This window comes from Pagrus pagrus (genome assembly GCF_965226575.1).
Source record: "Pagrus pagrus genome assembly, chromosome: 13".
NCBI lineage: Eukaryota > Metazoa > Chordata > Actinopteri > Spariformes > Sparidae > Pagrus > Pagrus pagrus.
The window spans coordinates 12,046,948-12,061,784 of NC_140197.1; positions in this window are offsets into that span (position 1 = coordinate 12,046,948).

Here is a 14,837-nt window from a genome sequence, read left to right on the forward strand (position 1 = left end):
AAAAATGCATGTGCTGGGCGTTTTATGAGTTGATTCCATTGCTTTACTCAATTTGACCACTATAGTTCACATTTTATGCCTGGGGAGGGTGGAGAGGTGGGCTCCTTTGTGTTGGAAGGAGTCAGCTGAGGGGGTTTAGGGAGGTGTCCTGATGCCTTCTGGAGACGCCTGAAAGTGTTCCAGGCGCATGAGGAGACAATGGAGAAAACCTACTGGAGAGAAACATCTGGCCTGGAAATGCCTTGGGATCCATAGCTATGGAGAAGGAGCTGCCATGCTTAGTCAGCTGCCACCACAAACAAGGCCAGAATAGGTGGTGGGAGATGGATGGATGAGTCAAGTATGGAAAGAGTTATGAAACAGCATTTAGACTTTCATGGAGGGGAATACATTTACAGAAAGGATAACAGAACAGTTAAAAGAATGATTCAATGAATTCATTTAGCTAAATATGTTATTGCTTTCTCGTGAGACATATTCTGCTCATTTTCATGTTCATAATTTTATTTTGGGTTACTACTAGAATAAGTTTTATGCGTTAGTGCTCAAAAATGTGCAGCAGCACTGTACCTCCTCTGCCTGAGTTGCTCTTATTAGCTCCTGTCTCTTTACGGCCCCATGTCCCGAATACCCAGTCTGCTCTGATTGGTCAGCTCACACACGCCCGAGCCAGCCGGCTCTGTTGTGTTTTCTCCTTTCAGTTCACTACTACCGAGAATATAGACTTAAATTATGTAAATGTATGACGTGGTGATGCAGTGACGTCAAGAAGTCACAGAATTGAAGGCGGGACTACTGACGAGGCGTTTCAGGAGCTGTGTTTTCTGTGGGAGAGAGGAGCTAATGTTGGTGTGGACTTTGGGCTTTTTAAATTTCAAGACCTTTGACATGCACAAAAACATGTACAATGTAACACACTGAAAGAAACAAAGGAAAAAGTATAATAAGTTTCTGTTAATGGGAAGATTGATACCACTTCTATGTTTGTATGCCAAATATGAGGCTAGAGCCAGCAGACAGTTAGTTTAGCTTATTTTAGCAGAGCACAAAGACAGTAGTTGGGGACACCTGGCAAACTCATGGTGACAACAAGACTCCTTTAGCGCATGGGTGGATTTTATTACCATTGCACTTTATGCTAAGCTAAGCTAACCAGCTGCTAGCTATACAGTAGCTTCATGCACAGACATGAAAGTAATATCAATCTTCTCATCTAAGTCTCAGCAAGAAAGAGAATATGTGTATTTCCTAAAATGTCTAACCATTCCTTCAACAGAATAAATGTTGAAAATCCAAGTATATTAAAAAGAAATGGTCAAACTTGTTTAAATGTTTTCAGGTGGAGCTCACGGCCTTCGTATTTCTTTAGCATCCTGTCTGCAGGCTTGTTACCAGCCAACAAATACATATCTTTATGATGTTGACAGAGGGAAAGCACAGTGAAATCTGATTATGATGATATACTAATAAAGCGTGCTACCGTGCTAACAACTTTAGCATAGGTAGAGACCTGGGAAAACTGGTCAATGTAGCTGCCAACACTGGTCATGCTAGAAAGAAATAGTCCAAGATGTTCAATGACAGAACGATAATATTTGATATATTCATGCTCTCAGTTGGTTCTGAACTTTTAATTAAATTGATTTGAAATAATCCGCCATGATGAGTCTGTTTCTGTCTTATTGTTAGTAACTTTATGACTATAATAGTTGTTTAGTCTTCAGCAGCAGTGACTGTAACATCACCTCTCCATTTACCATTTACTTGGTAACACTGACGTCAGTCTAAAAGTTAAACTGGTTTTCAGTCATAGCAGATACAGCATTGTGATCCAAGTGTTATGTCATACAGAAACTGCCAGTCAGCAGCAGACTGGCAGTACCTGTGAGAGGAGGAGGGCAGTGTGATTTCAAACTCTGTCACCCCCTTTGTCTTCCTCTGTGTGTTTATTTCTGTTTGATTTGACAAGAGTGTGTGAGGTGTTATGGTGTACAGCTATTGCATTCTTCGTGTATGTGTGTGTGTGTGTGTGTGTGTCTTTGTGATTGTGTGTGTCTTTGTTGACCTGGGAGTGTATTAGTGAAGCCACGCCCTCCTGTTAACGCTGACGTCCATAAAAGGAGATCTTTAAGTTTGTCACATGACAACAATCTGAGGAATGCAAGACCGGTCACATGGGATGCCGTCTCAAGGAAATCAGCTTCACCCCCTGAGGACTGCGAAATTAAGTGTGTGTCCTTGTGTGTGTAGATGTGTGTGTTTGTCTTATTAGGTGTGTGTGTGTGTGTGTATGTGTTTTCCTATCTGTGAGCACCTTCAGTACTTCCATATATGTATCAATGTGTCAGCGGTGAACAGTGTGTCTCTGTCTTTTTGTAATGTGCATGTGTCCTTTAATGACTGTGTGTGTGTGTGTGTGTGTGTGTGTGTGTGTGTGTGTGTGTGTGTGTGTGTGTGTGTGTGTGCGTGTGTGTGTGTGCGCGTGTAATTACAGGGGAATTCACAGCTCGAGAGATTTCACTTCTCTTTCAGATGTGTTTCAGTAACTGGAAAATGCAGAGGAGGACGTTTAATTTCCTTCTTAGACAGAAGAACAAGTGTGTGTGTGTGTGTGTGTGTGTGTGTGTGTGTGTGTGTGTGTGTGATGGTGGATTGTGTACTTAATGTGTGGCCTTTACAAAGTACAAAGGCGAGTGAGGTCAACCAGGATCAACACATAGCCATGTTCTTTTATTATTAGAAACACCAAAATAAAAGTCCCTATTTCCTGTTCTACTATTTAGTAGCTTTGTGCAGAATTAAGCATAAAACAATGCTATTTTTTTGTGTGAATGTGCTATGTGTGTGAGTAATGAAGATGTTGAAATGAAAATCAGCACTTAGACCACTTCCTAAAGCTAAAAGCCACTGTGTGGGCTGCAGCTGATGCTGCTCTTTGCTGCCTCCTATAGCCATCGACTAAAACCACAACGCTGTCACTACACACGGAGAGGGACTTCCTCTTTATTCACTATAAGGCACCATATAAGGTTAACAGTTGTCAGGTATAGACATTACTACACAGACAGTGGCATAGATGTGGAGCAGGGGGAGGCCATATCTGGGCAAACTGAGGCTGTTTATACCATCTTTCCTTTTATCTGCCGCCCTGTCAGCGTGCATGTTAGTCATGAGGACAGGAAACTTTGGGCTGGTGAGGCTGTTTAGCTGTCATCAGCATACCATTTCTGTTTTTCTACAAACTGGGCCAACAGCATAAAAGAGTTCCTGTTTTAGTCATTTAAATTTTCCTGAGTTGAGAATTTTCATATCAGTGTTGCATAAATATAAAGCCTGTTTATGCCCCAAAACCTTAAAAATAAACATCGTCGTCACAGCCCGTCTTCACAACTAATGTGTCGATGTGGGCTTTATTTAGAGCAACATTATGTGACCTTTTTACCCTAAAGTAACAGCTTCAAAATCATTTTGATGGTACATTGTCTCATAATAGGGTGAATGGTGTCTCTGTCTCAGCCCCCATCACTTGTTTCTGCATTATGTAACTTCAGCGAGAGGGAAGGATCACAGTGTGATATACATGATGACTTGATTTGGGACTCTGAAGCTTCGCTAGTAACTCAGAGAGGCTGCACACAGTTACAGTTATGCTAACATTAGCATGCTAACAATGACAATGCTAATATGCTAATGTTTGGAGGGTGCAATGTTTACCATGTTTACCATCTCAAACACACAGTATGTAATTTCTGCCTCTAGTGGTGCCTTAATCAAAACATTGAAACAGAAGAGGTAGTTTGATAACGTCATGAAGAAGTGTGGGATCATGGGAGTTGTTGTCTTCATTGTTTAACAACCACCATGCTGATACAAATCTGTCTGACGTGACTCGGGCGGAAATGTTCACAGGCGAGGAAATGTATTACGGTTTCATTCACGCTACGTTAAGTCATGTTTGCAGACTTCCTTCATCGGGCTAATGTTTCATCTGATGTTTCCGTGGAAGTTTAAGCAACATGAAACCAGATTAAACGCACCCTTACCGTGAATAAAATTATAAATTTCTCTGAAATTGAAATTGCCGAAAACAGAAGAATTCTGTGTTCATGAGCAGACGGGACCGCCTCTTTACGGAGTTCTCTATCCTCATGACAGGATAAAGTGGGCAAGGATATCAGAAGATTTATTTTCTCTTTAAAGACATGAGCCAGGACATATAAATGTGACTACATAGTGACTACTGTTGGAATACAAAGCTACATTCATTTTAATAATTGTAACACAGCAGTTTTAAGGAAACGTTATTATAATTCATCCTGAGGGGAACATGAATGTCTAAACCCAATGCTACCCCCAAATGTTCCAGTCCATCCAATAGATGTTAAGATATTACAGTGGATGAATGACCGGCTGGTGGTGCGAAAGATTCATCCTCTTGGCACCATGAATATGTGAACCTAATTTCATGTCTATCCCTCCAGTAACTATTGAGACATTTCACTAAAAACCCAAATGTCAACTTCTTATCGGTGCTACAGGAGGAGGATCACCAAAGTCAAATGATTCATCCTCTGGGGACCACGAATGCCATGAATTTAATGGCAGTCCATCTAATAGATGCTGAGATATTTTAGTGGATTAGTGACCTGCTTGTGGTGCTAGAAGAGAGGTTAGGAGATCATTAAAATCATGAAGATTCATCCTCTTGGCACCATGAATATGTGAAACAAATTTCATAGCAAGCCCTCCATTAACTGTTGGGACATGTCAATAAAAACCCAAATGACAACTTCCTGGCGATGTTACGGGAAGAATCCGGGGATCACGTCATTAGTCGTTAGGATTCATTCTTTGGGGATCATGAATGTTCGTACATAATTTAATGGCAATTCTAAAAATAGTTGTTGAGATATTTCAGAAGTGAGACACAAACTCTGAATGAAAGTACTCTTCTTCTGCTGAACTTTGTCCCCTTCTCATCTGGGGAATGTGCTGTCCTGCTCTCAACCAGGAAATTAATAAACAGATTCTAATTTAAGCATCTTTCATCCCTTGGCAGATTTTCGTCTGTGTGCATGACCTCCACTGACTCATTTCATTCCCACAACCTCACCTCCACCCCCAGGCTTTTACAAGAAAGAGAAGAGGAGACAGTGATGAAGAAGGAGAGATGAGAGCATGGGGGGAATAAATGCAGAAGAAATGAGGTGAGAAAGAGAGCAGCCTGGCAGAGTTAGGAGACTACAAACAGGGATTTAAGCCCGATTCATTCATGATCCTTCTCTGACTCTTTCCCACTCCTCCTCCCACCGACCGGAGCCATCACTCCCCGCGGCCTCACCCGTCCTGCCTGCACCAGCCCGGCACACACATCCCAGAGGAAACAGGAGGTGATGTAATGGCCGACCGGCCCTCCTCGAGAATGGGCTGCTGGATTCCTCCTCCTTTCTCTCATTTTCTATCAGACGCACTGCCTCCATTCACTCATTTTGCTCTCTCCCTGTCATCTCCTAGACGTTGGTATGTTTCTCTGGCATGGCAATTAACTCCACCATCTCTCTCTGTGTGTGTGTAGGTTAACAAGCCTGTTTGGCAGTGTATCCACACCCCTCCCTCCTTCCCTCCATTTTCTCCACACCTTCTCTTCTCCCTCTGCATTGACCAGAAGATTTGCACAAAGCCTTGGCCTGACCTTTTCCCTCCGCACTTCACTTCCTGTGCAGGAGTTAAAGTGGAATCGCTCGTTTCACGGGAGAAGGATGTGAGGAAAGAAGAGCTTAGAAGAGAAAGGCAGGATGAAGCATGAGAAGATGTCTGTGTGTGCATGCGTGTTTGAGCTCATCCGTGTGTGTGAGTGTGTTACAGCTAATGATGTGGGATTCCCTGAGCAGCTGGATCGAGCCAAACCCCAAAATGTAGGTCAAGAGGCACCGCGTTTTCCTTGCGCTGTTGCGTAACCATGCACACACACACACACATGCACACACACACACACACACACACACACACACACACACACACACACACACACATATGCAGAATATAAGTGTGTAGCTAGATTCCCGCACAGCCAAGATACACGACGTGAGGCTGATATGCAGGGAACACATCCAGCGTAAGCAACCGTAAAAGCTCTTCATGAAAGCGTCCGTTGCAGATATTCCCTCTAGTGCCACACTGTACGCATAGATATGAAAATGTACAGTGCATATATGAGTGTGTGTGTAGTAGTAGTAGTAGTAGACTAGAGAGATAAGGCTTTTGCAGGTGGATGACTTACTGTGCAGCCATTGGCTGAGGGCTGCAGGTAATCACCAGGACTGGATTACCTTTGAAGGAGACTCTAATTCTATCTCTCCTTGTCTAGTTTTCTCTCTTCACCTCTGCAAAGTCTTTCTGATTCTGTTCACGTGCTCTCGAGGGCAATTACAAGAGGAAAAGGTGGAAGAGGAGGAGGAGAAGAAGAAGAAGAAGAAGAAGAAGAAGAAGAAGAAGAAGAAGAAGAAGAAGTGAGGGGGTGGGGAGGATGGGGGTTGAGAGAGGGGGAGCTACACCTTTCTTGGCTCATCTGATTGTAAACTGATAACCTGGAGCGCACCAGCAAGCTGTTACGTAAGAGATAGGAGACAACCTGAGTGCGTGTGTGTGTGTGTGTGAGAGAGAGAGAGAGAGAGAGAGACACACACAGTGAGCAGCAATCCCATTTCTCCCTTGTTTTCCCCCCGTTTCTTTGGTAACGCACTATAACATTTTTTTTTCTGTAAAAGGAATTTGCTTGTATCTCTGGTTCTCGTGTGTGTGAGTGTGTGTGAAGAAACCACATTGTTTTTGAAAGGAAATGGAACATGTTGCGTGTGTGTGTGTGTGTGTGCGGTCCTGGCTTTAATTCCTGCTCCTTAGCCTGACCTAAATTCACATTATATCACCATATATACGCTGCAGTAGGGAACTGCCTGTTCATACATTATAGACGGCTAAATGTCCTGCACAGTCATGCGGTGATGAATCCTGTAAACTCATCTGGATCATTTTAAAAGTAAAACAGGGAGGAGTTTAATGGGGGATGTTGCTGTTTGCATTAATTATTGAAAGTAAAACTTCCCTGACAGGGGAAGAAAACAACGTACTATCCCTTAATTTCCATTCTGACTGTATCTTGTACTTTGAGAAAGCCAAGCTCGAGCAACCGTAAACAAACAGGGACAAAAACCTTTAATGTGACGGTTATTTACTGTGAAACACAAGATGTTGTGTTCAGCTTAGTATATAGATAATGTGTCAAACGTGAGCACTGTGTAACCGCACTGCACTTTACCTAATGACTAATAAATCAGAGGAAAGTTTTTTATACCCCCTGATGGGAAAACTGATGAGTCCTCTTTCATTTTCTCTCAACAGCGACAGTGAGTACACACTGTACATCAGCAAGGGCTGCACAACACTCTTCGATATTTGTTTTAATAGGAAAAGTAGCAGGCAAATACAGGTCTGCACACTTACACCCACACTGAGAGGAAACAATATGCGCTCAAGAACAATAGCTCAGGAGAAAACATTTTTTAACATGTGCTTTATCTTTAGAAAACATTCTGTAACTTTTCTACCTTATAATAACAGCTTCAAAATCATGTTGATGGTACAGTGTCTTGCATTAAGGTGAATGGTGTCTCTGTCTCAGCCCCATCACTTGTTTCTGCACTATGTAACTTCAGTGAGAGGGTAGGATCACAGTGTTACGTACATGTTTACTTCAACATACAAGTTTTCAACACACAACATTGTTATGATGTAATGAGTTTTGTTTGTAGCTGGCACCTACATTACATCTGACAAATTGTTACAGACCTGGGATTTTTGTTTACAGCAGTGGTGTTACACTGAGAAACTGTGGGGGGAGCCAAATCGCACATAATGCAAATTTCTACCTAATGTTGCTTTAATGTACAGACATCTTTTGTTAAAAGTAGCTGAATTGTCTCCAAAAATATGAATCTCTAATCCTCTCCCCATCACCTCTCCTTTTCACCAGACTTTTTTCCTCCTCTCTGAACCCTTGCAGAATGTGCTGCACTTCTTCCCTTTTCTTTTCTGTGTTCATAGGTGGAGTGCAAACCAACTGCAAAGGTCCATGCTGTCACCCGTAATGGAGTTGTCAAGTCTAATGTAGCTTGATATATGTTGTGCATCCCTACTGAAAACACAACCTAATGTGAGAAAGTTATCACAGATCATAGCCCTCTCCAAAAGGTAGCTGACAAGATACAAGATTGGCCAAAATTGAATTATGACTGAAATTGGATTGTCTGTTTTATCTTGTGACAAAACTTTGAAGTTCAAACTATGTTAGAGAAAAAGCTCTAGAACAACTGCAGTAACTACAAAATCAAACAAAACCCAGAGCTGACTGCAGTGAGGGCAGTTACAGCACTGTGCCTCAACAGTTACTGCAGTCTGTGACAGCTGTCTAATAAGACAGGGACTACATTATATCGCATGAGAACATCGTTCTTAAAACAGGTCTGCATACATTTTACAATAACACTACATATACCGAGCCATGTTAATCGGTTAAACCTCACAAAATATTACTAGAGGATTGCTTGAATTTCTCTTAATTAACAATCTATTTCAGCTTTTTAACATGAAAACATTAAACTAATTGCACACAGATATGATGTGATAAGAAATAGACTTAGATTCAGATTTTCTCAGGAAGGAAACACTGAGATTTTAGTTTCTGCACTTTGCCGCTGCACTACCTTGATAGTCCAGTCTCCGCATTATTAGGATCATAGGTCAAATAATTGATCATGATTGTCAAGACACGAAAATGTCCTCATATTTTATACATATTTAATAAGAACGTCACGAATCTTTCAAGCCATTTTTCCTTAGTTTCCATTTTCTTACAGTGTCACCCACTTGAGTGAGAAAAATGTATAATATAGCTGTAATCTGTAATATATAATAGCTGGTTTTACTCCGGGTACCCCAAGAATTGAGGTTAATTCCAGGGGCAGAACTGAGAGTGTGTCTGCTTTCAAATGTGGAAAACTTTAATTAACTTTTCTGTCAAGTTTGGTTCAGCTTCACTACAAATCCAGTACACTGACTGTGTTGCATCGTACAGGTGGTGGCCAACACACTGCAGGTAACCCTTCAGAAAAAGTTGCTTTATTATTATTTTTTCCCATCTTATATGAGGTAGATCTACTGTATCTGTCTGCAAACTGGGCTCAAACCAGTGTACCCCAGGTTTGGCCCAGAAGGGTGACTGGCCAGTGTGTGTTTAAAATGACCATCTGTGCCAGATGTTAATGATCCCCTTGTGTATGTGTGTATGTGTGTGTGTGTGTCAGCAGATGGTGTGTGTCTGTCACACACATGCTGTCTTCCATTATCATTTCTCGATCATCAATTATTCACAGCAGGAGTTTGAAACCAACCAAGAAAAAAACTAATTTACTGTAAAATCAATCCAATCTATTCACATTTCATGCTATAAAAGTTTCAAAATTACAAAAACATTTTGTACTGATTAAACCTGGACTCTCTGAGTCTGTGTCCGCCCATGCTTTTATTACAAAAAGTGTGTGTCTGTCTGTCTGTGTGTGTAAAATGAAAAAGAACCAGAGCAGCTAAATCTTTCAGAGGGTCTGTGTAATAAGAGGCCAGCAGAGAACAGCTGGTGTTTGTGCTGAAGGACGTATGTGTGTGTGTGTGTGTGTGTGTGTGTGTGTCCATGTCCAAAGAGGCTCTGTAAGGGGGCCTCCAACCCTTTGTTGCAAGGGGGGCCATATCATTAGCATCTAAAACTCCTTATTGCCCATGAAGAGAAGGAAGGAGAGATGAAAAGCTGAGGAGAGAGGAAGGGATCGAGAGAGAGACAGAGAAGAAGAAAGGGGATGAGGGAGGGAGGGAGAGGAAGGGAACCCAGGGGATACAACAGGAAATTGGTGGCAATGACCAGCAACACCTGCCAGTTTAAACTAAATGTACCCTCTGTGTGTGTGTGTGCGTGTGTGTGTGTGTGTGTGTGTGTGTGTGTGTGTGTGCGTGTTGTGGATACACATGTGCTGCTCCCACTGTAGCTGTGTGGGTGTGTGACAGTGGTAATCGATGCAGGAGTAGGTGGATGATCTGAGCGCTGTAGTTTGCTGCTGCAGCCAGTGGGTGGAGCTACAGAGCTCCTTTAGACTCCACCGCTGATGACACAGAACAGAATGTTCATACAGGCGGCAGACCAGACAGTCAGTCACAATACTGTATGAGACACTGTGCAATAAAACTTTATTGATAAGTGAACAGAGGAGCAGTATACAGTATGAACATTAAGATACCTTAGACAACTGAATTGGCAACCACAATGTGTCAACTATATATAAATATATGCATGTACTTTAGGTAAGTATTAACAATAATGAGTAATAAATACATAATATTACATATGCAGTATATTAGATGTATACACACAATAACAATACAATGCTATGAATTATATATAATTCTTATAAAGTGTTTGTTATAGTGTGCAACATTAAAGGGGCAATATGCAGTTTTGGAGAAGAAATTCAATACTGACAATATTAATGAGGTAATAATACAAAATCAGAAATATGTATTTCTTCCAAAACTGAATAAACAAGCTGTTCTCAGAAGAAAATAAGGTGCCAGAACACTGTTTGAAGCTAGAAAAGTTGGCAGGGTCCGCCACATATAAACAAAGTAAAACAGCATGAAGTTGTGTTGTCCTTTCAGGTCGGTTTATTTATTCAGTTTATTCAGTCATGAAAACAAAGAGTTTGTTTAGGCATAAACAATCAATGCAAAACAATACAATCAGTCAAATGAAGATCTTTCTCTTTTGATTAAAATTTCATTGCCAAAACTACATAATGCACCTTTAACGGAAAATTCATTGTCTACTCACCCCCATGCAGATGGAAAGTCAGGTGAAGTCCACAAAACCTGTCAGGAGCTTCCCATCAAAACATCATTGTAGCATTCTTCAAAACAATCCGCAGTAGATGGGGACTTGTTTTAAAAAGTAAAAACAACAGATAGAAAACATAAAATGGATCCACACAGGTCGTCTTCAGTCTTCAGAAGCCCTGAATGGACTTCAGAAGATGTTATTTACACCCCTTTTTAAGCTGAAATCTTAACTGTAGCTGCTGAGCTGAAAACGTCAGCATGCACCTGTCTAAAGTGGGTGCAAATAACATCTTCTCAAATCATTTTGGGATCTCAGGGGCTTGAGACATTTGGATTATACCGGATGAGCTGTATGGAGCCATTTCCTTTTTCTTTTGGTTGTTTGGATTACTTTATCAAACAAGTCCCCATCTACTGCAGGTTGTTTTGGAGAATCCTACAATGATGTTTTGCTGGGAAGCCCCAGAAATGTTTTGTTGACTACAAAACTTCACCTGACTTTCCACCAGCATGAGGGTGAGTAGATAATGACTGAATTTTCATTTTCGGGTGAATTTATGCAGGCAAAAACTGGGTTGTCCACAGGAATTGGTGTCTATATGCTATAATATATAATCTTGTTTTATTGTTTATAATGAAATACATATAACTTTTATAACTAAATGCACATAAAGACACTGAGCAGAGTTGTTCCAGATACTTTTAAAGACCAAACATAAAAACTAAGATCCTCGAGTACAGATCACTGCAGCACATGATCACATTTGATCAACATTCTTATATTTACTATGGATTAAACGACTACCTGAATGAAGCATCTTTCAGCCTATTGTTTACTCTTACTGTTGTTTTTCAGCCAAAATAACCCTGATTAAACTCTTTGTACACTTCCTGCTCAACACCAAACAACAGACAGACAAAGCTAACGCCTTCCCAGTGAACATAGTGTTGAATTTAGCTGCTTAAGAGCCAAATATTTCCCTCATGAGCTGGCGGAGACTGAAACAGAGCTAAAAGATAATGCTAATGCTAATGTTGCTATGTGTCTGCTTGATGTGTAGTTAAGCCACTTTTTGCAAAAAGGGCAGCCATGTTAACTTTATAAATGTGCCAGATTATATGACACTGTTGTGTTTACGACTATTTCTGCTTCAAAATCGGCTAATGCAGCTTTAATATCTTGCATGTAACAGTCAAACAGACTTCCATTTCTTTTTTAAGATAGAAATAGATTAATGTAACACTCTGCAGCTGTTTACTGCCTCGGGATCAAAGTGGCTGCACAAGGTGTTAAGACAAAGAGGGTAAGAGGGAAGGAAGGAGGGACATTCAGCCTACGGACCACAGCAACACTGTTCATTCATGAGGACAGGATGTGATGTCACAGGCCCTCGCTGAGAGGCAGGAAGAGGTATTTTTGGTGGCATCCTGATCAAGTTTCCCTGTAGTCAGTACTGCAGGCGCCAATCAAGCACCACAATCAATCCAAGCACGCACACTCACACTCACACAAGCACGCACACATTCTCATGACCTTGAGAGGAAAATCATCGTCTCGTTTCATCTCGAATCAGTGTGTCTGCTGTGGGGGGATGGGAGACTTGAAAATGAGATGTGACAGTTGCACACATAGCTGGCCTTCATGCTTTCACACGCAGACACAGACATACGCACACAAACATATAGACATACATGACACTAGCATGCAAACACACACACAGACACGCCGACACACAAACACACACCCTGCAGTGTCCCGGTCATGCCTCGCTGCTCTGCTTCTCTTGACTGACCTATATCTTTCTGTCGGCTGCAGGCATTGTGCCCCTATCACACACACACACACGCACACAGCTACACACTTAGAATAACACACACTTCATAATGTGTTAAACAGAGCTATGAAGTTGCTCTGCTGATTGCTGATCTTGGCTCGACTGCCTCGCTGTCGCCATGACAATAAGAGGGTGGAGGAGCTGGAGGCACCCCCAAAGCACACACACACACACACACACACACATGTTGACCTTTAACCTGACCGCTGTGCTGAGAATGGAGGCGAAGGCGAGGAGGGGAGTGTGTGGTGTTCCCCAGTGGCTCCAGCTTCCAGCTCTTTGTTGGTGGAGAGGAGGCCCTTGGTAGGGCTGCAGCTGTGCGCACACACAAGCTCACAAGCAAACACACACACATTCCTTAGTGATTGCAAGAGACACCACACACACACACACATTCACAGCTCAGTCATTCGATCATACAGCCGTTTCACACTTTCAGCATTGTTTCACACCACGCTTGAAAAAGACCGTGAGTCATTTTCCATATAAGTTGTTGTGGTACCTGCATACTGGTAAGAGCAATGGTACCTTCCCCGTCTGTCTCAGCTGCCTACAAGCCTGTGGACAATTTGTTTAAGTTGTTTAAATGTGCAATATGTAAGATTTAATGTGAAGAAATAACCGTTTTGATTTTATGACATCTTTGTATTGTGTTACAGGTCTATGCTATGCTGACCAGCGAGCCCTAGCCTGTCTAAAGCTCCTGTGCTAGTGGTGTAAACATCAACACTTCCCCGGTGCTCCGAGCTCCCAGTCCAGAGCACTAACTGCACAGCTAACTGAGCTAACTACTGTAGCTAATGGCAGCCACATTTAGCAGCAGTGAGTGTCTACTCTTGTGATATGCTCTTTACCATGTGACTCGTCTCAGTTTAGAGTTAGAATGCTAACATTTGCTATTTAGCACAAAACACAACCAGCTGAGGGAGACATTAAAATGATAAATAAAAACGTAAATTTGAAAAATGAAATATAATTCCTCAATAGCATTATAATTTTCCACATATATGTATTTCTTGAGTAAAAATTTAAATGCAATAATTCAATTATCATTCTCACATACTTGTATGAGCATTCTATGGCTTTATTAAAATGAAAATGGGAAAGCAGTTTGACATTTAATTTACATAGACTTAACCTACAAAGGGCTTAAAGGTGCAATTCATAAGTACATAAATACAGAATTGAATTGGCCAACTTGAATTCATACTCCCAATACACAGGACCAACATATCACCAGAGTAACTGCTCCTAACTTTGTTCTGTTCATACATCAATGACTGTTGCGAATGTTAGCCTGCTAGCTCAGTTAGCTCTGCAGCTACAAAGGGAGTGTTGGTGTTTACACCGCCAGCAGAGGAGCTTTGGACTGCTGGGAGAAAGAGTTTTTCAGGCCCGGGGCTAGCTGGTTAGCATGCTAACTTCAATAGATATGTTTTGAATGACTCAAATTAAAATTCTTTCATGGACATTTTTGAGATTAATCAGGTGACTCTCTCATGCTCCAGCCGATTTTAATAGACACGCTTGATCCTCGTGGACAGATCTCTGAGAAGACCAGATCAAGGGTGTCAAAATAGAACTTTTACACAACTTAAACTAGATTTGACAAAGATGTCTCACAGTAAGTGGTCAGTTTTAGGGAACTTCTCCTGATGTTTTCTTTCTTCGTGTCCCTGAGGCAACGTGATCCTAACAACCAGACAGAGAGGTAAGGGAAAGAGACAGAGATAGAGGGACGGATAGAGGTCTGAGGACATGTGGCATCATGAAAATGATCAATACGATCAATAAAAAGACCAGCTGTAATCAGGGATAAGTGTTAGCTCATCTGCCCACCAGAATAAATCACATTAGAGACAGAGTAGTCACGAGACACTGAGAAATAATTTCATGCTTTTGTGGAACCAATTTGAGATTCGTGTCATCTACCTGAGGCAGATTTATTGGAGTACTTTACAGTGACAGACTGTGACTGAGGCATGATGGCTTCACCCACATACAGAAGCATCTATTTAGTTGGTCGATGGTCACAGTAAAATGTAGGTTAATGCAGCAGAGGTGAAA